Here is a 21,962-nt window from a genome sequence, read left to right as displayed (position 1 = left end):
TAAGGCATCTGGTCTGTTTCTTATCTAACTCTTTTTTTTTCTGCTTCTTTACAGGCTTCCCCGGGCCGTGCCGTTCCCGTGCAGCGTCGTGCATGGAGCGCTTTCCCCGGTATGTATGATGCTGTTTGCGGGTCTTAGGTAAGGCATCTGGTCTGTTTCTTATCTAACTCTTTTTTTTTTTGTTTCTTTACAGGGCTTCCCCTGGCTGTGCCGTTCCCGTGCAGCGTCGTGCATGGAGCGCTTCCCTGGTATGTATGATGCTGTTTGCGGGTCTTAGGTAAGGCATCTGGTCTGTTTCTTATCTAACTCTTTTTTTTTGTGTTTCTTTACAGGGCTTCGGCCGGGCCGTGCCGGTCCCGTGCAGCGTCGTGCATGGAGCGTTTTCCCCGGTATGTATGATGCTGTTTGCGGGTCTTAGGTAAGGCATCTGATCTGTTTCTTATCTAACTCTTTATTTTTATGTTTCTTTACAGGGCTTCCCCAGGCCGTGCCGTTCCCGTGCAGCGTCGTGCATGGAGCGCTTTCCCCGGTATGTATGATGCTGTTTGCGGGTTTTAGGTAAGGCATCTGATCTGTTTCTTATCTAACTCTTTTTGTTTCTGTTTCTTTACAGGGCTTCCCCGGGCCGTGCCGTTCCCGTGCAGCGTCGTGCATGGAGCGCTTTCCCCGGTATGTATGATGCTGTTTGCGGGTCTTAGGTAAGGCATCTGGTCTGTATCTTATCTAACTCTTTTTTTTCATGTTTCTTTACAGGGCTTCCCCTGGCCGTGCCGTTCCCATGCATAGTCGTGCATGGACTGCTTTCCCCGGTATGTATGATGCTGTTTGCGGGTCTTAGGTAAGGCATCTGGTCTGTTTCTTATCTAACTCTTTTTTTTGTGTTTCTTTACAGGGCTTCCCCGGGCTATGCCGTTCCCGTGCACCGTCGTGCATGGAGTGCTTGCCCCGGTATGTATGATGCTGTTTGCGGGTCTTAGGTAAGGCATCTGGTCTGTTTCTTATCTAACTCTTTATTTTCATGTTTCTTTACAGGGCTTCCCCGGGCCGTGCCGTTCCCGTGCAGCGTCGTGCATGGAGCGCTTTCCCAGGTATGTATGATGCTGTTTGCGGGTCTTAGGTAAGGCATCTGGTCTGTTTCTTATCTAACTCTTGTTTTTTTATGTTTTTTTACAGGGAATCCCAGGGCTGTGCCGTTCCCGTGCAGCGTCGTGCATGGACTGCTTTCCCCGGTATGTATGATGCTGTTTGCGGGTCTTAGGTAAGGCATCTGGTCTGTTTCTTATCTAACTCTTTTTTTTTATGTTTCTTTACAGGGCTTCCCCGGGCCGTGCCGTTCCCGTGCAGCGTCGTGCATGGACTGCTTTCCCCGGTATGTATGATGCTGTTTGCGGGTCTTAGGTAAGGCATCTGGTCTGTTTCTTATCTAACTCTTTTTTTTCTGCTTCTTTACAGGCTTCCCCGGGCCGGGCCGTTCCCGTGCAGCGTCGTGCATGGAGTGCTTTCCCCGGTATGTATGATGCTGTTTGCGGGTCTTAGGTAAGGCATCTGGTCTGTTTCTTATCTAACTCTTTTTTTTTTTGTTTCTTTACAGGGCTTCCCCTGGCTGTGCCAATCCCGTGCAGCGTCGTGCATGGAGCGCTTCCCTGGTATGTATGATGCTGTTTGCGGGTCTTAGGTAAGGCATCTGGTCTGTTTCTTATCTAACTCTTTTTTTTTGTGTTTCTTTACAGGGCTTCCCCGGGCCGTGCCGTTCCTGTGCAGAGTCGTGCATGGAGCGTTTTCCCCGGTATGTATGATGCTGTTTGCGGGTCTTAGGTAAGGCATCTGATCTGTTTCTTATCTAACTCTTTATTTTTATGTTTCTTTACAGGGCTTCCCCAGGCCGTGCCGTTCCCGTGCAGCGTCGTGCATGGAGCGCTTTCCCCGGTATGTATGATGCTGTTTGCGGGTTTTAGGTAAGGCATCTGGTCTGTTTCTTATCTAACTCTTTTTGTTTCTGTTTCTTTACAGGGCTTCCCCGGGCCGTGCCGTTCCCGTGCAGCGTCGTGCATGGAGCGCTTTCCCGGTATGTATGATGCTGTTTGCGGGTCTTAGGTAAGGCATCTGGTCTGTTTCTTATCTAACTCTTTTTTTTTATGTTTCTTTACAGGGCTTCCCCGGGCCGTGCGGTTCCCGTGCATAGTCGTGCATGGACTGCTTTCCCCGGTATGTATGATGCTGTTTGTGGGTCTTAGGTAAGGCATCTGGTCTGTTTCTTATCTAACTCTTTTTTTTTATGTTTCTTTACAGGGCTTCCCCGGGCCGTGCCGTTCCCGTGCAGCGTCGTGCATGGAGTGCTTTCCCCGGTATGTATGATGCTGTTTGCGGGTCTTAGGTAAGGCATCTGGTCTGTTTCTTATCTAACTCTTTTTTTAAATGTTTCTTTACAGGGTTTTCCCGGGTCGTGTTGTTCCCGTGCAGCGTCGTGCATGGACTGCTTCCCCCGGTATGTATGATGCTGTTGCGGGTCTTAGGTAAGGCATCTGGTCTGTTTCTTATCTAACTCTTTTTTTTAATGTTTCTTTACAGGGCTTCCCCTGGCCGTGCCGTTCCCGTGCAGCGTCGTGCATGGAGCGCTTTCCCGGTATGTATGATGCTGTTTGCGGGTCTTAGGTAAGGCATCTGGTCTGTATCTTATCTAACTCTTTTTTTTTATGTTTCTTTACAGGGCTTCCCCGGGCCGTGCCGTTCCCGTGCATAGTCGTGCATGGACTGCTTTCCCCGGTATGTATGATGCTGTTTGCGGGTCTTAGGTAAGGCATCTGGTCTGTTTCTTATCTAACTCTTTTTTTTAATGTTTCTTTACAGGGCTTCCCTGGGCCATGCCGTTCCCGTGCAGCGTTGTGCATGGAGTGCTTTCCCCGGTATGTATGATGCTGTTTGCGGGTCTTAGGTAAGGCATCTGGTCTGTTTCTTATCTAACTCTTTTTTTAAATGTTTCTTTACAGGGTTTTCCCGGGTCGTGCTGTTCCCGTGCAGCGTCGTGCATGGACTGCTTCCCCCGGTATGTATGATGCTGTTGCGGGTCTTAGGTAAGGCATCTGGTCTGTTTCTTATCTAACTCTTTTTTTTTTAATGTTTCTTTACAGGGCTTCCCCTGGCCGTGCCATTCCCGTGCAGCGTCGTGCATGGCGTGCTTTCCCCGGTATGTATGATACTGTTTGCGGGTCTTAGGTAAGGCATCTGGTCTGTTTCTTATCTAACTCTTTTTTTAAATGTTTCTTTACAGGGTTTTCCCGGGTCGTGCTGTTCCCGTGCAGCGTCGTGCATGGACTGCTTCCCCCGGTATGTATGATGCTGTTGCGGGTCTTAGGTAAGGCATCTGGTCTGTTTCTTATCTAACTCTTTTTTTTTTTAATGTTTCTTTACAGGGCTTCCCCTGGCCGTGCCATTCCCGTGCAGCGTCGTGCATGGCGTGCTTTCCCCGGTATGTATGATACTGTTTGCGGGTCTTAGGTAAGGCATCTGGTCTGTTTCTTATCTAACTCTTTTTTTTAATGTTTCTTTAAAGGGCTTCCCCGGGCCGTGCCGTTCCCGTGCAGCGTCGTGCATGGAGCACTTCCCTGGTATGTATGATGCTGTTTGTGGGTCTTAGGTAAGGCATCTGATCTGTTTCTTATCTAACTCTTTATTTTTATGTTTCTTTACAGGGCTTCCCCGGGCCGTGCCGTTCCCGTGCAGCGTCGTGCATGGAGCGCTTTCCCCGGTATGTATGATGCTGTTTGCGGGTCTTAGGTAAGGTATCTGGTCTGTTTCTTATCTAACTCTTTTTTTAAATGTTTCTTTACAGGGTTTCCCCGGGCCGTGCTGTTCCCGTGCAGCGTCGTGCATGGACTGCTTCCCCCGGTATGTATGATGCTGTTGCAGGTCTTAGGTAAGGCATCTGGTCTGTTTCTCATCTAACTCTTTTTTTTAATGTTTCTTTACAGGGCTTCCCCTGGCCGTGCCATTCCTGTGCAGCGTCGTGCATGGAGTGCTTTCCCCGGTATGTATGATGCTGTTTGCGGGTCTTAGGTAAGGCATCTGGTCTGTTTCTTATTTAACTCTTTTTTTTTTTGTTTCTTTACAGGGCTTCCCCTGGCTGTGCCGTTCCCGTGTAGCGTCGTGCATGGAGCGCTTCCCTGGTATGTATGATGCTGTTTGCGGGTCTTAGGTAAGGCATCTGGTCTGTTTCTTATCTAACTCTTTTTTTTAATGTTTCTTTACAGGGCTTCCCCTGGCCGTGCCATTCCCGTGCAGCGTCGTGCATGGAGTGCTTTCCCCGGTATGTATGATGCTGTTTGCGGGTCTTAGGTAAGGCATCTGGTCTGTTTATTATCTAACTCTTTTTTTTAATGTTTCTTTACAGGGCTTCCCCGGGCCGTGCCGTTCCCGAGCAGCGTCGTGCATGGAGCGCTTCCCTGGTATGTATGATGCTGTTTGCGGGTCTTAGGTAAGGCATCTGGTCTGTTTCTTATCTAACTCTTTCTTTTCTTTTTATGTTTCTTTACAGGGCTTCCCCTGGCCGTGCCGTTCCTGTGCAGCGTCGTGCATGGAGTGCTTTCCCCGGTATGTATGATGCTGTTTGCGGGTCTTAGGTAAGGCATCTGGTCTGTTTCTTATCTAACTCTTTTTTTTGTGTTTCTTTACAGGGCTTCCCCGGGCCATGCCGTTCCCGTGCACCGTCGTGCATGGAGTGCTTTCCCCGGTATGTATGATGCTGTTTGCGGGTCTTAGGTAAGGCATCTGGTCTGTTTCTTATCTAACTCTTTTTTTAAATGTTTCTTTACAGGGCTTCCCCGGGCCGCGCCGTTCCCGTGCAGCGTCGTGCATGGACTGCTTTCCCAGGTATGTATGATGCTGTTTGCGGGTCTTAGGTAAGGCATCTGGTCTGTTTCTTATCTAACTCTTTTTTTTTATGTTTCTTTACAGGGCTTCCACGGGCCGTGCCGTTCCCGTGCAGCGTCGTGCATGGAGTGCTTTCCCCGGAATGTATGATGCTGTTTGCGGGTCTTAGGTAAGGCATCTGGTCTGTTTCTTATCTAACTCTTTTTTTTTCTGCTTCTTTACAGGCTTCCCCGGGCCGTGCCGTTCCCGTGCAGCGTCGTGCATGGAGCGCTTTCCCCGGTATGTATGATGCTGTTTGCGGGTCTTAGGTAAGGCATCTGGTCTGTTTCTTATCTAACTCTTTTTTTTTTGTTTCTTTACAGGGCTTCCCCTGGCTGTGCCGTTCCCGTGCAGCGTCGTGCATGGAGCGCTTCCCTGGTATGTATGATGCTGTTTTCGGGTCTTAGGTAAGGCATCTGGTCTGTTTCTTATCTAACTCTTTTTTTTTGTGTTTCTTTACAGGGCTTCGGCCGGGCCGTGCCGGTCCCGTGCAGCATCGTGCATGGAGCGTTTTCCCCGGTATGTATGATGCTGTTTGCGGGTCTTAGGTAAGGCATCTGATCTGTTTCTTATCTAACTCTTTATTTTTATGTTTCTTTACAGGGCTTCCCCAGGCCGTGCCGTTCCGTGGCAGCGTCGTGCATGGAGCGCTTTCCCCGGTATGTATGATGCTGTTTGCGGGTTTTAGGTAAGGCATCTGGTCTGTTTCTTATCTAACTCTTTTTGTTTCTGTTTCTTTACAGGGCTTCCCCGGGCCGTGCCGTTCCCGTGCACCGTCGTGCATGGAGCGCTTTCCCCGGTATGTATGATGCTGTTTGCGGGTCTTAGGTAAGGCATCTGGTCTGTATCTTATCTAACTCTTTTTTTTCATGTTTCTTTACAGGGCTTCCCCTGGCCGTGCCGTTCCCATGCATAGTCGTGCATGGACTGCTTTCCCCGGTATGTATGATGCTGTTTGCGGGTCTTAGGTAAGGCATCTGGTCTGTTTCTTATCTAACTCTTTTTTTTGTGTTTCTTTACAGGGCTTCCCCGGGCTATGCCGTTCCCGTGCACCGTCGTGCATGGAGTGCTTTCCCCGGTATGTATGATGCTGTTTGCGGGTCTTAGGTAAGGCATCTGGTCTGTTTTTATCTAACTCTTTATTTTCATGTTTCTTTACAGGGCTTTCCCGGGCCGTGCCGTTCCCGTGCAGCGTCGTGCATGGAGCGCTTTCCCCGGTATGTATGATGCTGTTTGCGGGTCTTAGGTAAGGCATCTGGTCTGTTTCTTATCTAACTCTTGTTTTTTTATGTTTTTTTACAGGGAATCTACAGGGCTGTGCCGTTCCCGTGCAGCGTCGTGCATGGACTGCTTTCCCCGGTATGTATGATGCTGTTTGCGGGTCTTAGGTAAGGCATCTGGTCTGTTTCTTATCTAACTCTTTTTTTTAATGTTTCTTTACAGGGCTTCCCCGGGCCGTGCCGTTCCCGTGCAGCGTCGTGCATGGACTGCTTTCCCCGGTATGTATGATGCTGTTTGCGGGTCTTAGGTAAGGCATCTGGTCTGTTTCTTATCTAACTCTTTTTTTTCTGCTTCTTTACAGGCTTCCCTGGGCCGGGCCGTTCCCGTGCAGCGTCGTGCATGGAGTGCTTTCCCCGGTATGTATGATGCTGTTTGCGGGTCTCAGGTAAGGCATCTGGTCTGTTTCTTATCTAACTCTTTTTTTTTTTGTTTCTTTACAGGGCTTCCCCTGGCTGTGCCAATCCCGTGCAGCGTCGTGCATGGAGCGCTTCCCTGGTATGTATGATGCTGTTTGCGGGTCTTAGGTAAGGCATCTGGTCTGTTTCTTATCTAACTCTTTTTTTTTGTGTTTCTTTACAGGGCTTCCCCGGGCCGTGCCGTTCCCGTGCAGCGTCGTGCATGGAGCGTTTTCCCCGGTATGTATGATGCTGTTTGCGGGTCTTAGGTAAGGCATCTGATCTGTTTCTTATCTAACTCTTTATTTTTATGTTTCTTTACAGGGCTTCCCCAGGCCGTGCCGTTCCCGTGCAGCGTCGTGCATGGAGCGCTTTCCCCGGTATGTATGATGCTGTTTGCGGGTTTTAGGTAAGGCATCTGGTCTGTTTCTTATCTAACTCTTTTTGTTTCTATTTCTTTACAGGGCTTCCCCGGGCCATGCCGTTCCCGTGCACCGTCGTGCATGGAGTGCTTTCCCCGGTATGTATGATGCTGTTTGCGGGTCTTAGGTAAGGCATCTGGTCTGTTTCTTATCTAACTCTTTTTTTTAATGTTTCTTTACAGGGCTTCCCCGGGCCGTGCCGTTCCCGTGCAGCGTCGTGCATGGACTGCTTTCCCAGGTATGTATGATGCTGTTTGCGGGTCTTAGGTAAGGCATCTGGTCTGTTTCTTATCTAACTCTTTTTTTTTATGTTTCTTTACAGGGCTTTCACGGGCCGTGCCGTTCCCGTGCAGCGTCGTGCATGGAGTGCTTTCCCCGGTATGTATGATGCTGTTTGCGGGTCTTAGGTAAGGCATCTGGTCTGTTTCTTATCTAACTGTTTTTTTTTCTGCTTCTTTACAGGCTTCCCCGGGCCGTGCCGTTCCCGTGCAGCGTCGTGCATGGAGCGCTTTCCCCGGTATGTATGATGCTGTTTGCGGGTCTTAGGTAAGGCATCTGGTCTGTTTCTTATCTAACCCTTTTTTTTTTTGTTTCTTTACAGGGCTTCCCCTGGCTGTGCCGTTCCCGTGCAGCGTCGTGCATGGAGCGCTTCCCTGGTATGTATGATGCTGTTTGCGGGTCTTAGGTAAGGCATCTGGTCTGTTTCTTATCTAACTCTTTTTTTTTGTGTTTCTTTACAGGGCTTTGGCCGGGCCGTGCCAGTCCCGTGCAGCGTCGTGCATGGAGCGTTTTCCCCGGTATGTATGATGCTGTTTGCGGGTCTTAGGTAAGGCATCTGATCTGTTTCTTATCTAACTCTTTATTTTTATGTTTCTTTACAGGGCTTCCCCAGGCCGTGCCGTTCCCGTGCAGCGTCGTGCATGGAGCGCTTTCCCCGGTATGTATGATGCTGTTTGCGGGTTTTAGGTAAGGCATCTGGTCTGTTTCTTATCTAACTCTTTTTGTTTCTGTTTCTTTACAGGGCTTCCCCGGGCCGTGCCGTTCCCGTGCAGCGTCGTGCATGGAGCGCTTTCCCCGGTATGTATGATGCTGTTTGCGGGTCTTAGGTAAGGCATCTGGTCTGTATCTTATCTAACTCTTTTTTTTCATGTTTCTTTACAGGGCTTCCCCTGGCCGTGCCGTTCCCATGCATAGTCGTGCATGGACTGCTTTCCCCGGTATGTATGATGCTGTTTGCGGGTCTTAGGTAAGGCATCTGGTCTGTTTCTTATCTAACTCTTTTTTTTGTGTTTCTTTACAGGGCTTCCCCGGGCCGTGCCGTTCCCGTGCAGCGTCGTGCATGGAGCGCTTTCCCCGGTATGTATGATGCTGTTTGCGGGTCTTAGGTAAGGCATCTGGTCTGTTTCTTATCTAACTCTTTTTGTTTCTGTTTCTTTACAGGGCTTCCCCGGGCTATGCCGTTCCCGTGCACCGTCGTGCATGGAGTGCTTTCCCCGGTATGTATGATGCTGTTTGCGGGTCTTAGGTAAGGCATCTGGTCTGTTTTTTATCTAACTCTTTATTTTTATGTTTCTTTACAGGGCTTCCCCGGGCCGTGCCGTTCCCGTGCAGCGTCGTGCATGGAGCGCTTTCCCCGGTATGTATGATGCTGTTTGCGGGTCTTAGGTAAGGCATCTGGTCTGTTTCTTATCTAACTCTTGTTTTTTTATGTTTTTTTACAGGGAATCCCAGGGCTGTGCCGTTCCCGTGCAGCGTCGTGCATGGACTGCTTTCCCCGGTATGTATGATGCTGTTTGCGGGTCTTAGGTACGGCATCTGGTCTGTTTCTTATCTAACTCTTTTTTTTAATGTTTCTTTACAGGGCTTCCCCGGGCCGTGCCGTTCCCGTGCAGCGTCGTGCATGGACTGCTTTCCCCGGTATGTATGATGCTGTTTGCGGGTCTTAGGTAAGGCATCTGGTCTGTTTCTTATCTAACTCTTTTTTTTCTGCTTCTTTACAGGCTTCCCCGGGCCGGGCCGTTCCCGTGCAGCGTCGTGCATGGAGTGCTTTCCCCGGTATGTATGATGCTGTTTGCGGGTCTCAGGTAAGGCATCTGGTCTGTTTCTTATCTAACTCTTTTTTTTTTTGTTTCTTTACAGGGCTTCCCCTGGCTGTGCCAATCCCGTGCAGCGTCGTGCATGGAGCGCTTCCCTGGTATGTATGATGCTGTTTGCGGGTCTTAGGTAAGGCATCTGGTCTGTTTCTTATCTAACTCTTTTTTTTTGTGTTTCTTTACAGGGCTTCCCCGGGCCGTGCCGTTCCCGTGCAGCGTCGTGCATGGAGCGTTTTCCCCGGTATGTATGATGCTGTTTGCGGGTCTTAGGTAAGGCATCTGATCTGTTTCTTATCTAACTCTTTATTTTTATGTTTCTTTACAGGGCTTCCCCAGGCCGTGCCGTTCCCGTGCAGCGTCGTGCATGGAGCGCTTTCCCCGGTATGTATGATGCTGTTTGCGGGTTTTAGGTAAGGCATCTGGTCTGTTTCTTATCTAACTCTTTTTGTTTCTGTTTCTTTACAGGGCTTCCCCGGGCTGTGCCGTTCCCGTGCAGCGTCGTGCATGGAGCGCTTTCCCGGTATGTTTGATGCTGTTTGCGGGTCTTAGGTAAGGCATCTGGTCTGTATCTTATCTAACTCTTTTTTTTAATGTTTCTTTACAGGGCTTCCCCGGGCCGTGCCGTTCCCGTGCATAGTCGTGCATGGACTGCTTTCCCCGGTATGTATGATGCTGTTTGTGGGTCTTAGGTAAGGCATCTGGTCTGTTTCTTATCTAACTCTTTTTTTTTATGTTTCTTTACAGGGCTTCCCCGGGCCGTGCCGTTCCCGTGCAGCGTCGTGCATGGAGTGCTTTCCCCAGTATGTATGATGCTGTTTGCGGGTCTTAGGTAAGGCATCTGGTCTGTTTCTTATCTAACTCTTTTTTTAAATGTTTCTTTACAGGGTTTTCCCGGGTCGTGCTGTTCCCGTGCAGCGTCGTGCATGGACTGCTTCCCCCGGTATGTATGATGCTGTTGCGGGTCTTAGGTAAGGCATCTGGTCTGTTTCTTATCTAACTCTTTTTTTTAATGTTTCTTTACAGGGCTTCCCCTGGCCGTGCCGTTCCCGTGCAGAGTCGTGCATGGAGCGCTTTCCCGGTATGTATGATGCTGTTTGCGGGTCTTAGGTAAGGCATCTGGTCTGTATCTTATCTAACTCTTTTTTTTTATGTTTCTTTACAGGGCTTCCCCGGGCCGTGCCGTTCCCGTGCATAGTCGTGCATGGACTGCTTTCCCCGGTATGTATGATGCTGTTTGCGGGTCTTAGGTAAGGCATCTGGTCTGTTTCTTATCTAACTCTTTTTTTTTATGTTTCTTTACAGGGCTTCCCTGGGCCGTGCCGTTCCCGTGCAGCGTTGTGCATGGAGTGCTTTCCCCGGTATGTATGATGCTGTTTGCGGGTCTTAGGTAAGGCATCTGGTCTGTTTCTTATCTAACTCTTTTTTTAAATGTTTCTTTACAGGGTTTTCCCGGGTCGTGCTGTTCCCGTGCAGCGTCGTGCATGGACTGCTTCCCCCGGTATGTATGATGCTGTTGCGGGTCTTAGGTAAGGCATCTGGTCTGTTTCTTATCTAACTCTTTTTTTAAATGTTTCTTTACAGGGTTTCCCCGGGCCGTGCTGTTCCTGTGCAGCGTCGTGCATGGACTGCTTCCCCCGGTATGTATGATGCTGTTGCGCGTCTTAAGTAAGGCATCTGGTCTGTTTCTTATCTAACTCTTTTTTTTAATGTTTCTTTACAGGGCTTCCCCTGGCCGTGCCATTCCCGTGCAGCGTCGTGCATGGAGTGCTTTCCCCGGTATGTATGATGCTGTTTGCGGGTCTTAGGTAAGGCATCTGGTCTGTTTCTTATTTAACTCTATTTTTTTTTTGTTTCTTTACAGGGCTTCCCCTGGCTGTGCCGTTCCCATGTAGCGTCGTGCATGGAGCGCTTCCCTGGTATGTATGATGCTGTTTGCGGGTCTTAGGTAAGGCATCTGGTCTGTTTCTTATCTAACTCTTTTTTTTAATGTTTCTTTACAGGGCTTCCCCTGGCAGTGCCTTTCCTGTGCAGCGTCGTGCATGGAGTGCTTTCCCCGGTATGTATGATGCTGTTTGCGGGTCTTAGGTAAGGCATCTGGTCTGTATCTTATCTAACTCTTTTTTTTTATGTTTCTTTACAGGGCTTCCCCGGGCCGTGCCGTTCCCGTGCATAGTCGTGCATGGACTGCTTTCCCCGGTATGTATGATGCTGTTTGCGGGTCTTAGGTAAGGCATCTGGTCTGTTTCTTATCTAACTCTTTTTTTTAATGTTTCTTTACAGGGCTTCCCCGGGCCGTGCCGTTCCCGTGCAGCGTCGTGCATGGAGTGCTTTCCCCGGTATGTATGATGCTGTTTGCGGGTCTTAGGTAAGGCATCTGGTCTGTTTCTTATCTAACTCTTTTTTTTCTGCTTCTTTACAGGCTTCCCTGGGCCGGGCCGTTCCCGTGCAGCGTCGTGCATGGAGTGCTTTCCCCGGTATGTATGATGCTGTTTGCGGGTCTTAGGTAAGGCATCTGGTCTGTTTCTTATCTAACTCTTTTTTTTTTTGTTTCTTTACAGGGCTTCCCCTGGCTGTGCCAATCCCGTGCAGCGTCGTGCATGGAGCGCTTCCCTGGTATGTATGATGCTGTTTGCGGGTCTTAGGTAAGGCATCTGGTCTGTTTCTTATCTAACTCTTTTTTTTTGTGTTTCTTTACAGGGCTTCCCCGGGCCGTGCCGTTCCTGTGCAGAGTCGTGCATGGAGCGTTTTCCCCGGTATGTATGATGCTGTTTGCGGGTCTTAGGTAAGGCATCTGATCTGTTTCTTATCTAACTCTTTATTTTTATGTTTCTTTACAGGGCTTCCCCAGGCCGTGCCGTTCCCGTGCAGCGTCGTGCATGGAGCGCTTTCCCCGGTATGTATGATGCTGTTTGCGGGTTTTAGGTAAGGCATCTGGTCTGTTTCTTATCTAACTCTTTTTGTTTCTGTTTCTTTACAGGGCTTCCCCGGGCCGTGCCGTTCCCGTGCAGCGTCGTGCATGGAGCGCTTTCCCGGTATGTATGATGCTGTTTGCGGGTCTTAGGTAAGGCATCTGGTCTGTATCTTATCTAACTCTTTTTTTTTATGTTTCTTTACAGGGCTTCCCCGGGCCGTGCCGTTCCCGTGCATAGTCGTGCATGGACTGCTTTCCCCGGTATGTATGATGCTGTTTGTGGGTCTTAGGTAAGGCATCTGGTCTGTTTCTTATCTAACTCTTTTTTTTTATGTTTCTTTACAGGGCTTCCCCGGGCCGTGCCGTTCCCGTGCAGCGTCGTGCATGGAGTGCTTTCCCCGGTATGTATGATGCTGTTTGCGGGTCTTAGGTAAGGCATCTGGTCTGTTTCTTATCTAACTCTTTTTTTAAATGTTTCTTTACAGGGTTTTCCCGGGTCGTGTTCTTCCCGTGCAGCGTCGTGCATGGACTGCTTCCCCCGGTATGTATGATGCTGTTGCGGGTCTTAGGTAAGGCATCTGGTCTGTTTCTTATCTAACTCTTTTTTTTAATGTTTCTTTACAGGGCTTCCCCTGGCCGTGCCGTTCCCGTGCAGCGTCGTGCATGGAGCGCTTTCCCGGTATGTATGATGCTGTTTGCGGGTCTTAGGTAAGGCATCTGGTCTGTATCTTATCTAACTCTTTTTTTTTATGTTTCTTTACAGGGCTTCCCCGGGCCGTGCCGTTCCCGTGCATAGTCGTGCATGGACTGCTTTCCCCGGTATGTATGATGCTGTTTGCGGGTCTTAGGTAAGGCATCTGGTCTGTTTCTTATCTAACTCTTTTTTTTTATGTTTCTTTACAGGGCTTCCCTGGGCCGTGCCGTTCCCGTGCAGCGTTGTGCATGGAGTGCTTTCCCCGGTATGTATGATGCTGTTTGCGGGTCTTAGGTAAGGCATCTGGTCTGTTTCTTATCTAACTCTTTTTTTAAATGTTTCTTTACAGGGTTTTCCCGGGTCGTGCTGTTCCCGTGCAGCGTCGTGCATGGACTGCTTCCCCCGGTATGTATGATGCTGTTGCGGGTCTTAGGTAAGGCATCTGGTCTGTTTCTCATCTAACTCTTTTTTTTAATGTTTCTTTACAGGGCTTCCCCTGGCCGTGCCATTCCCGTGCAGCGTCGTGCATGGAGTGCTTTCCCCGGTATGTATGATGCTGTTTGCGGGTCTTAGGTAAGGCATCTGGTCTGTTTCTTATTTAACTCCTTTTTTTTTTGTTTCTTTACAGGGCTTCCCCTGGCTGTGCCGTTCCCGTGTAGCGTCGTGCATGGAGCGCTTCCCTGGTATGTATGATGCTGTTTGCGGGTCTTAGGTAAGGCATCTGGTCTGTTTCTTATCTAACTCTTTTTTTTAATGTTTCTTTACAGGGCTTCCCCTGGCCGTGCCATTCCCGTGCAGCGTCGTGCATGGAGTGCTTTCCCCGGTATGTATGATGCTGTTTGCGGGTCTTAGGTAAGGCATCTGGTCTGTTTATTATCTAACTCTTTTTTTTAATGTTTCTTTACAGGGCTTCCCCGGGCCGTGCCGTTCCCGAGCAGCGTCGTGCATGGAGCGCTTCCCTGGTATGTATGATGCTGTTTGCGGGTCTTAGGTAAGGCATCTGGTCTGTTTCTTATCTAACTCTTTCTTTTCTTTTTATGTTTCTTTACAGGGCTTCCCCTGGCCGTGCCGTTCCTGTGCAGCGTCGTGCATGGAGTGCTTTCCCCGGTATGTATGATGCTGTTTGCGGGTCTTAGGTAAGGCATCTGGTCTGTTTCTTATCTAACTCTTTTTTTTGTGTTTCTTTACAGGGCTTCCCCGGGCCATGCCGTTCCCGTGCACTGTCGTGCATGGAGTGCTTTCCCCGGTATGTATGATGCTGTTTGCGGGTCTTAGGTAAGGCATCTGGTCTGTTTCTTATCTAACTCTTTTTTTTAATGTTTCTTTACAGGGCTTCCCCGGGCCGCGCCGTTCCCGTGCAGCGTCGTGCATGGACTGCTTTCCCAGGTATGTATGATGCTGTTTGCGGGTCTTAGGTAAGGCATCTGGTCTGTTTCTTATCTAACTCTTTTTTTTTATGTTTCTTTACAGGGCTTCCACGGGCCGTGCCGTTCCCGTGCAGCGTCGTGCATGGAGTGCTTTCCCCGGAATGTATGATGCTGTTTGCGGGTCTTAGGTAAGGCATCTGGTCTGTTTCTTATCTAACTCTTTTTTTTTCTGCTTCTTTACAGGCTTCCCCGGGCCGTGCCGATCCCGTGCAGCGTCGTGCATGGAGCGCTTTCCCCGGTATGTATGATGCTGTTTGCGCGTCTTAGGTAAGGCATCTGGTCTGTTTCTTATCTAACTCTTTTTTTTTTGTTTCTTTACAGGGCTTCCCCTGGCTGTGCCGTTCCCGTGCAGCGTCGTGCATGGAGCGCTTCCCTGGTATGTATGATGCTGTTTGCGGGTCTTAGGTAAGGCATCTGGTCTGTTTCTTATCTAACTCTTTTTTTTTGTGTTTCTTTACAGGGCTTCGGCCGGGCCGTGCCGGTCCCGTGCAGCATCGTGCATGGAGCGTTTTCCCCGGTATGTATGATGCTGTTTGCGGGTCTTAGGTAAGGCATCTGATCTGTTTCTTATCTAACTCTTTATTTTTATGTTTCTTTACAGGGCTTCCCCAGGCCGTGCCGTTCCCGTGCAGCGTCGTGCATGGAGCGCTTTCCCCGGTATGTATGATGCTGTTTGCGGGTTTTAGGTAAGGCATCTGGTCTGTTTCTTATCTAACTCTTTTTGTTTCTGTTTCTTTACAGGGCTTCCCCGGGCCGTGCCATTCCCGTGCAGCGTCGTGCATGGAGCGCTTTCCCCGGTATGTATGATGCTGTTTGCGGGTCTTAGGTAAGGCATCTGGTCTGTATCTTATCTAACTCTTTTTTTTCATGTTTCTTTACAGGGCTTCCCCTGGCCGTGCCGTTCCCATGCATAGTCGTGCATGGACTGCTTTCCCCGGTATGTATGATGCTGTTTGCGGGTCTTAGGTAAGGCATCTGGTCTGTTTCTTATCTAACTCTTTTTTTTGTGTTTCTTTACAGGGCTTCCCCGGGCTATGCCGTTCCCGTGCACCGTCGTGCATGGAGTGCTTTCCCCGGTATGTATGATGCTGTTTGCGGGTCTTAGGTAAGGCATCTGGTCTGTTTTTTATCTAACTCTTTATTTTCATGTTTCTTTACAGGGCTTTCCCGGGCCGTGCCGTTCCCGTGCAGCGTCGTGCATGGAGCGCTTTCCCCGGTATGTATGATGCTGTTTGCGGGTCTTAGGTAAGGCATCTGGTCTGTTTCTTATCTAACTCTTGTTTTTTTATGTTTTTTTACAGGGAATCTACAGGGCTGTGCCGTTCCCGTGCAGCGTCGTGCATGGACTGCTTTCCCCGGTATGTATGATGCTGTTTGCGGGTCTTAGGTAAGGCATCTGGTCTGTTTCTTATCTAACTCTTTTTTTTAATGTTTCTTTACAGGGCTTCCCCGGGCCGTGCCGTTCCCGTGCAGCGTCGTGCATGGACTGCTTTCCCCGGTATGTATGATGCTGTTTGCGGGTCTTAGGTAAGGCATCTGGTCTGTTTCTTATCTAACTCTTTTTTTTCTGCTTCTTTACAGGCTTCCCCGGGCCGGGCCGTTCCCGTGCAGCGTCGTGCATGGAGTGCTTTCCCCGGTATGTATGATGCTGTTTGCGGGTCTCAGGTAAGGCATCTGGTCTGTTTCTTATCTAACTCTTTTTTTTTTTGTTTCTTTACAGGGCTTCCCCTGGCTGTGCCAATCCCGTGCAGCGTCGTGCATGGAGCGCTTCCCTGGTATGTATGATGCTGTTTGCGGGTCTTAGGTAAGGCATCTGGTCTGTTTCTTATCTAACTCTTTTTTTTTTGTGTTTCTTTACAGGGCTTCCCCGGGCCGTGCCGTTCCCGTGCAGCGTCGTGCATGGAGCGTTTTCCCCGGTATGTATGATGCTGTTTGCGGGTCTTAGGTAAGGCATCTGATCTGTTTCTTATCTAACTCTTTATTTTTATGTTTCTTTACAGGGCTTCCCCAGGCCGTGCCGTTCCCGTGCAGCGTCGTGCATGGAGCGCTTTCCCCGGTATGTATGATGCTGTTTGCGGGTTTTAGGTAAGGCATCTGGTCTGTTTCTTATCTAACTCTTTTTGTTTCTGTTTCTTTACAGGGCTTCCCCGGGCCATGCCGTTCCCGTGCACCGTCGTGCATGGAGTGCTTTCCCCGGTATGTATGATGCTGTTTGCGGGTCTTAGGTAAGGCATCTGGTCTGTTTCTTATCTAACTCTTTTTTTTAATGTTTCTTTACAGGGCTTCCCCGGGCCGTGCCGTTCCCGTGCAGCGTCGTGCATGGACTGCTTTCCCAGGTATGTATGATGCTGTTTGCGGGTCTTAGGTAAGGCATCTGGTCTGTTTCTTATCTAACTCTTTTTTTTTATGTTTCTTTACAGGGCTTCCACGGGCCGTGCCGTTCCCGTGCAGCGTCGTGCATGGAGTGCTTTCCCCGGTATGTATGATGCTGTTTGCGGGTCTTAGGTAAGGCATCTGGTCTGTTTCTTATCTAACTCTTTTTTTTTCTGCTTCTTTACAGGCTTCCCCGGGCCGTGCCGTTCCCGTGCAGCGTCGTGCATGGAGCGCTTTCCCCGGTATGTATGATGCTGTTTGCGGGTCTTAGGTAAGGCATCTGGTCTGTTTCTTATCTAACCCTTTTTTTTTTTGTTTCTTTACAGGGCTTCCCCTGGCTGTGCCGTTCCCGTGCAGCGTCGTGCATGGAGCGCTTCCCTGGTATGTATGATGCTGTTTGCGGGTCTTAGGTAAGGCATCTGGTCTGTTTCTTATCTAACTCTTTTTTTTTGTGTTTCTTTACAGGGCTTCGGCCGGGCCGTGCCAGTCCCGTGCAGCGTCGTGCATGGAGCGTTTTCCCCGGTATGTATGATGCTGTTTGCGGGTCTTAGGTAAGGCATCTGATCTGTTTCTTATCTAACTCTTTATTTTTATGTTTCTTTACAGGGCTTCCCCAGGCCGTGCCGTTCCCGTGCAGCGTCGTGCATGGAGCGCTTTCCCCGGTATGTATGATGCTGTTTGCGGGTTTTAGGTAAGGCATCTGGTCTGTTTCTTATCTAACTCTTTTTGTTTCTGTTTCTTTACAGGGCTTCCCCGGGCCGTGCCGTTCCCGTGCAGCGTCGTGCATGGAGCGCTTTCCCCGGTATGTATGATGCTGTTTGCGGGTCTTAGGTAAGGCATCTGGTCTGTATCTTATCTAACTCTTTTTTTTCATGTTTCTTTACAGGGCTTCCCCTGGCCGTGCCGTTCCCATGCATAGTCGTGCATGGACTGCTTTCCCCGGTATGTATGATGCTGTTTGCGGGTCTTAGGTAAGGCATCTGGTCTGTTTCTTATCTAACTCTTTTTTTTGTGTTTCTTTACAGGGCTTCCCCGGGCTATGCCGTTCCCGTGCACCGTCGTGCATGGAGTGCTTTCCCCGGTATGTATGATGCTGTTTGCGGGTCTTAGGTAAGGCATCTGGTCTGTTTTTTATCTAACTCTTTATTTTCATGTTTCTTTACAGGGCTTCCCCGGGCCGTGCCGTTCCCGTGCAGCGTCGTGCATGGAGCGCTTTCCCCGGTATGTATGATGCTGTTTGCGGGTCTTAGGTAAGGCATCTGGTCTGTTTCTTATCTAACTCTTGTTTTTTTATGTTTTTTTACAGGGAATCCCAGGGCTGTGCCGTTCCCGTGCAGCGTCGTGCATGGACTGCTTTCCCCGGTATGTATGATGCTGTTTGCGGGTCTTAGGTAAGGCATCTGGTCTGTTTCTTATCTAACTCTTTTTTTTAATGTTTCTTTACAGGGCTTCCCCGGGCCGTGCCGTTCCCGTGCAGCGTCGTGCATGGACTGCTTTCCCCGGTATGTATGATGCTGTTTGCGGGTCTTAGGTAAGGCATCTGGTCTGTTTCTTATCTAACTCTTTTTTTTCTGCTTCTTTACAGGCTTCCCCGGGCCGGGCCGTTCCCGTGCAGCGTCGTGCATGGAGTGCTTTCCCCGGTATGTATGATGCTGTTTGCGGGTCTCAGGTAAGGCATCTGGTCTGTTTCTTATCTAAATCTTTTTTTTTTTGTTTCTTTACAGGGCTTCCCCTGGCTGTGCCAATCCCGTGCAGCGTCGTGCATGGAGCGCTTCCCTGGTATGTATGATGCTGTTTGCGGGTCTTAGGTAAGGCATCTGGTCTGTTTCTTATCTAACTCTTTTTTTTTGTGTTTCTTTACAGGGCTTCCCCGGGCCGTGCCGTTCCCGTGCAGCGTCGTGCATGGAGCGTTTTCCCCGGTATGTATGATGCTGTTTGCGGGTCTTAGGTAAGGCATCTGATCTGTTTCTTATCTAACTCTTTATTTTTATGTTTCTTTACAGGGCTTCCCCAGGCCGTGCCGTTCCCGTGCAGCGTCGTGCATGGAGCGCTTTCCCCGGTATGTATGATGCTGTTTGGGGGTTTTAGGTAAGGCATCTGGTCTGTTTCTTATCTAACTCTTTTTGTTTCTGTTTCTTTACAGGGCTTCCCCGGGCTGTGCCGTTCCCGTGCAGCGTCGTGCATGGAGCGCTTTCCCGGTATGTTTGATGCTGTTTGCGGGTCTTAGGTAAGGCATCTGGTCTGTATCTTATCTAACTCTTTTTTTTAATGTTTCTTTACAGGGCTTCCCCGGGCCGTGCCGTTCCCGTGCATAGTCGTGCATGGGCTGCTTTCCCCGGTATGTATGATGCTGTTTGTGGGTCTTAGGTAAGGCATCTGGTCTGTTTCTTATCTAACTCTTTTTTTTTATGTTTCTTTACAGGGCTTCCCCGGGCCGTGCCGTTCCCGTGCAGCGTCGTGCATGGAGTGCTTTCCCCAGTATGTATGATGCTGTTTGCGGGTCTTAGGTAAGGCATCTGGTCTGTTTCTTATCTAACTCTTTTTTTAAATGTTTCTTTACAGGGTTTTCCCGGGTCGTGCTGTTCCCGTGCAGCGTCGTGCATGGACTGCTTCCCCCGGTATGTATGATGCTGTTGCGGGTCTTAGGTAAGGCATCTGGTCTGTTTCTTATCTAACTCTTTTTTTTAATGTTTCTTTACAGGGCTTCCCCTGGCCGTGCCGTTCCCGTGCAGCGTCGTGCATGGAGCGCTTTCCCGGTATGTATGATGCTGTTTGCGGGTCTTAGGTAAGGCATCTGGTCTGTATCTTATCTAACTCTTTTTTTTTATGTTTCTTTACAGGGCTTCCCCGGGCCGTGCCGTTCCCGTGCATAGTCGTGCATGGACTGCTTTCCCCGGTATGTATGATGCTGTTTGCGGGTCTTAGGTAAGGCATCTGGTCTGTTTCTTATCTAACTCTTTTTTTTTATGTTTCTTTACAGGGCTTCCCTGGGCCGTGCCGTTCCCGTGCAGCGTTGTGCATGGAGTGCTTTCCCCGGTATGTATGATGCTGTTTGCGGGTCTTAGGTAAGGCATCTGGTCTGTTTCTTATCTAACTCTTTTTTTAAATGTTTCTTTACAGGGTTTTCCCGGGTCGTGCTGTTCCCGTGCAGCGTCGTGCATGGACTGCTTCCCCCGGTATGTATGATGCTGTTGCGGGTCTTAGGTAAGGCATCTGGTCTGTTTCTTATCTAACTCTTTTTTTAAATGTTTCTTTACAGGGTTTCCCCGGGCCGTGCTGTTCCTGTGCAGCGTCGTGCATGGACTGCTTCCCCCGGTATGTATGATGCTGTTGCGGGTCTTAAGTAAGGCATCTGGTCTGTTTCTTATCTAACTCTTTTTTTTAATGTTTCTTTACAGGGCTTCCCCTGGCCGTGCCATTCCCGTGCAGCGTCGTGCATGGAGTGCTTTCCCCGGTATGTATGATGCTGTTTGCGAGTCTTAGGTAAGGCATCTGGTCTGTTTCTTATTTAACTCTGTTTTTTTTTTGTTTCTTTACAGGGCTTCCCCTGGCTGTGCCGTTCCCATGTAGCGTCGTGCATGAAGCGCTTCCCTGGTATGTATGATGCTGTTTGCGGGTCTTAGGTAAGGCATCTGGTCTGTTTCTTATCTAACTCTTTTTTTTAATGTTTCTTTACAGGGCTTCCCCTGGCAGTGCCTTTCCTGTGCAGCGTCGTGCATGGAGTGCTTTCCCCGGTATGTATGATGCTGTTTGCGGGTCTTAGGTAAGGCATCTGGTCTGTATCTTATCTAACTCTTTTTTTTTATGTTTCTTTACAGGGCTTCCCCGGGCCGTGCCGTTCCCGTGCATAGTCGTGCATGGACTGCTTTCCCCGGTATGTATGATGCTGTTTGCGGGTCTTAGGTAAGGCATCTGGTCTGTTTCTTATCTAACTCTTTTTTTTAATGTTTCTTTACAGGGCTTCCCCGGGCCGTGCCGTTCCCGTGCAGCGTCGTGCATGGAGTGCTTTCCCCGGTATGTATGATGCTGTTTGCGGGTCTTAGGTAAGGCATCTGGTCTGTTTCTTATTTAACTCTGTTTTTTTTTTGTTTCTTTACAGGGCTTCCCCTGGCTGTGCCGTTCCCGTGTAGCGTCGTGCATGGAGCGCTTCCCTGGTATGTATGATGCTGTTTGCGGGTCTTAGGTAAGGCATCTGGTCTGTTTCTTATCTAACTCTTTTTTTTATGTTTCTTTACAGGGCTTCCCCTGGCCGTGCCGTTCCTGTGCAGCGTCGTGCATGGAGTGCTTTCCCCGGTATGTATGATGCTGTTTGCGGGTCTTAGGTAAGGCATCTGGTCTGTTTCTTATCTAACTCTTTTTTTTGTGTTTCTTTACAGGGCTTCCCCTGGCCGTGCCGTTCCCGTGCAGCATCGTGCATGGAGCGCTTTCCCCGGTATGTATGATGCTGTTTGCGGGTCTTAGGTAAGGCATCTGGTCTGTTTCTTATCTAACTCTTTTTTTTTATGTTTCTTTACAGGGCTTCACCGGGCCGTGCCGTTCCCGTGCAGCTTCGTGCATGGAGCGCTTCCCTGGTATGTATGATGCTGTTTGCGGGTCTTAGGTAAGGCATCTGGTCTGTTTCTTATCTAACTCTTTCTTTTCATGTTTCTTTACAGGGCTTCCCCGGGCCATGCCGTTCGCGTGCAGCGTCATGCATGGAGCGCTTTCCCCGGTATGTATGATGCTGTTTGCGGGTCTTAGGTAAGGCATCTGGTCTGTTTCTTATCTAACTCTTTTTTTAAATGTTTCTTTACAGGGCTTCCCCGGGCCGTGCCGTTTCCGTGCAGAGTCATGCATGGACTGCTTTCCCCGGTATGTATGATGCTGTTTGCGGGTCTTAGGTAAGGCATCTGGTCTGTTTCTTATCTAACTCTTTTTGTTTCTGTTTCTTTACAGGGCTTCCCCGGGCCGTGCCGTTCCCGTGCAGCGTCGTGCATGGAGCGCTTTCCCCGGTATGTATGATGCTGTTTGCGGGTCTTAGGTAAGGCATCTGGTCTGTATCTTATCTAACTCTTTTTTTTTATGTTTCTTTACAGGGCTTCCCCGGGCCGTGCCGTTCCCGTGCATAGTCGTGCATGGACTGCTTTCCCCGGTATGTATGATGCTGTTTGCGGGTCTTAGGTAAGGCATCTGGTCTGTTTCTTATCTAACTCTTTTTTTTAATGTTTCTTTACAGGGCTTCCCCCGGCCGTGCCGTTCCCGTGCAGCGTCGTGCATGGAGTGCTTTCCCCGGTATGTATGATGCTGTTTGCGGGTCTTAGGTAAGGCATCTGGTCTGTTTCTTATTTAACTCTGTTTTTTTTTTGTTTCTTTACAGGGCTTCCCCTGGCTGTGCCGTTCCCGTGTAGCGTCGTGCATGGAGCGCTTCCCTGGTATGTATGATGCTGTTTGCGGGTCTTAGGTAAGGCATCTGGTCTGTTTC

The sequence above is a fragment of the Triturus cristatus genome, chromosome 1_1, assembly GCF_964204655.1.
Source record: "Triturus cristatus chromosome 1_1, aTriCri1.1, whole genome shotgun sequence".
Lineage (NCBI taxonomy): Eukaryota > Metazoa > Chordata > Amphibia > Caudata > Salamandridae > Triturus > Triturus cristatus.
This window is presented reverse-complemented; position numbering follows the sequence as displayed.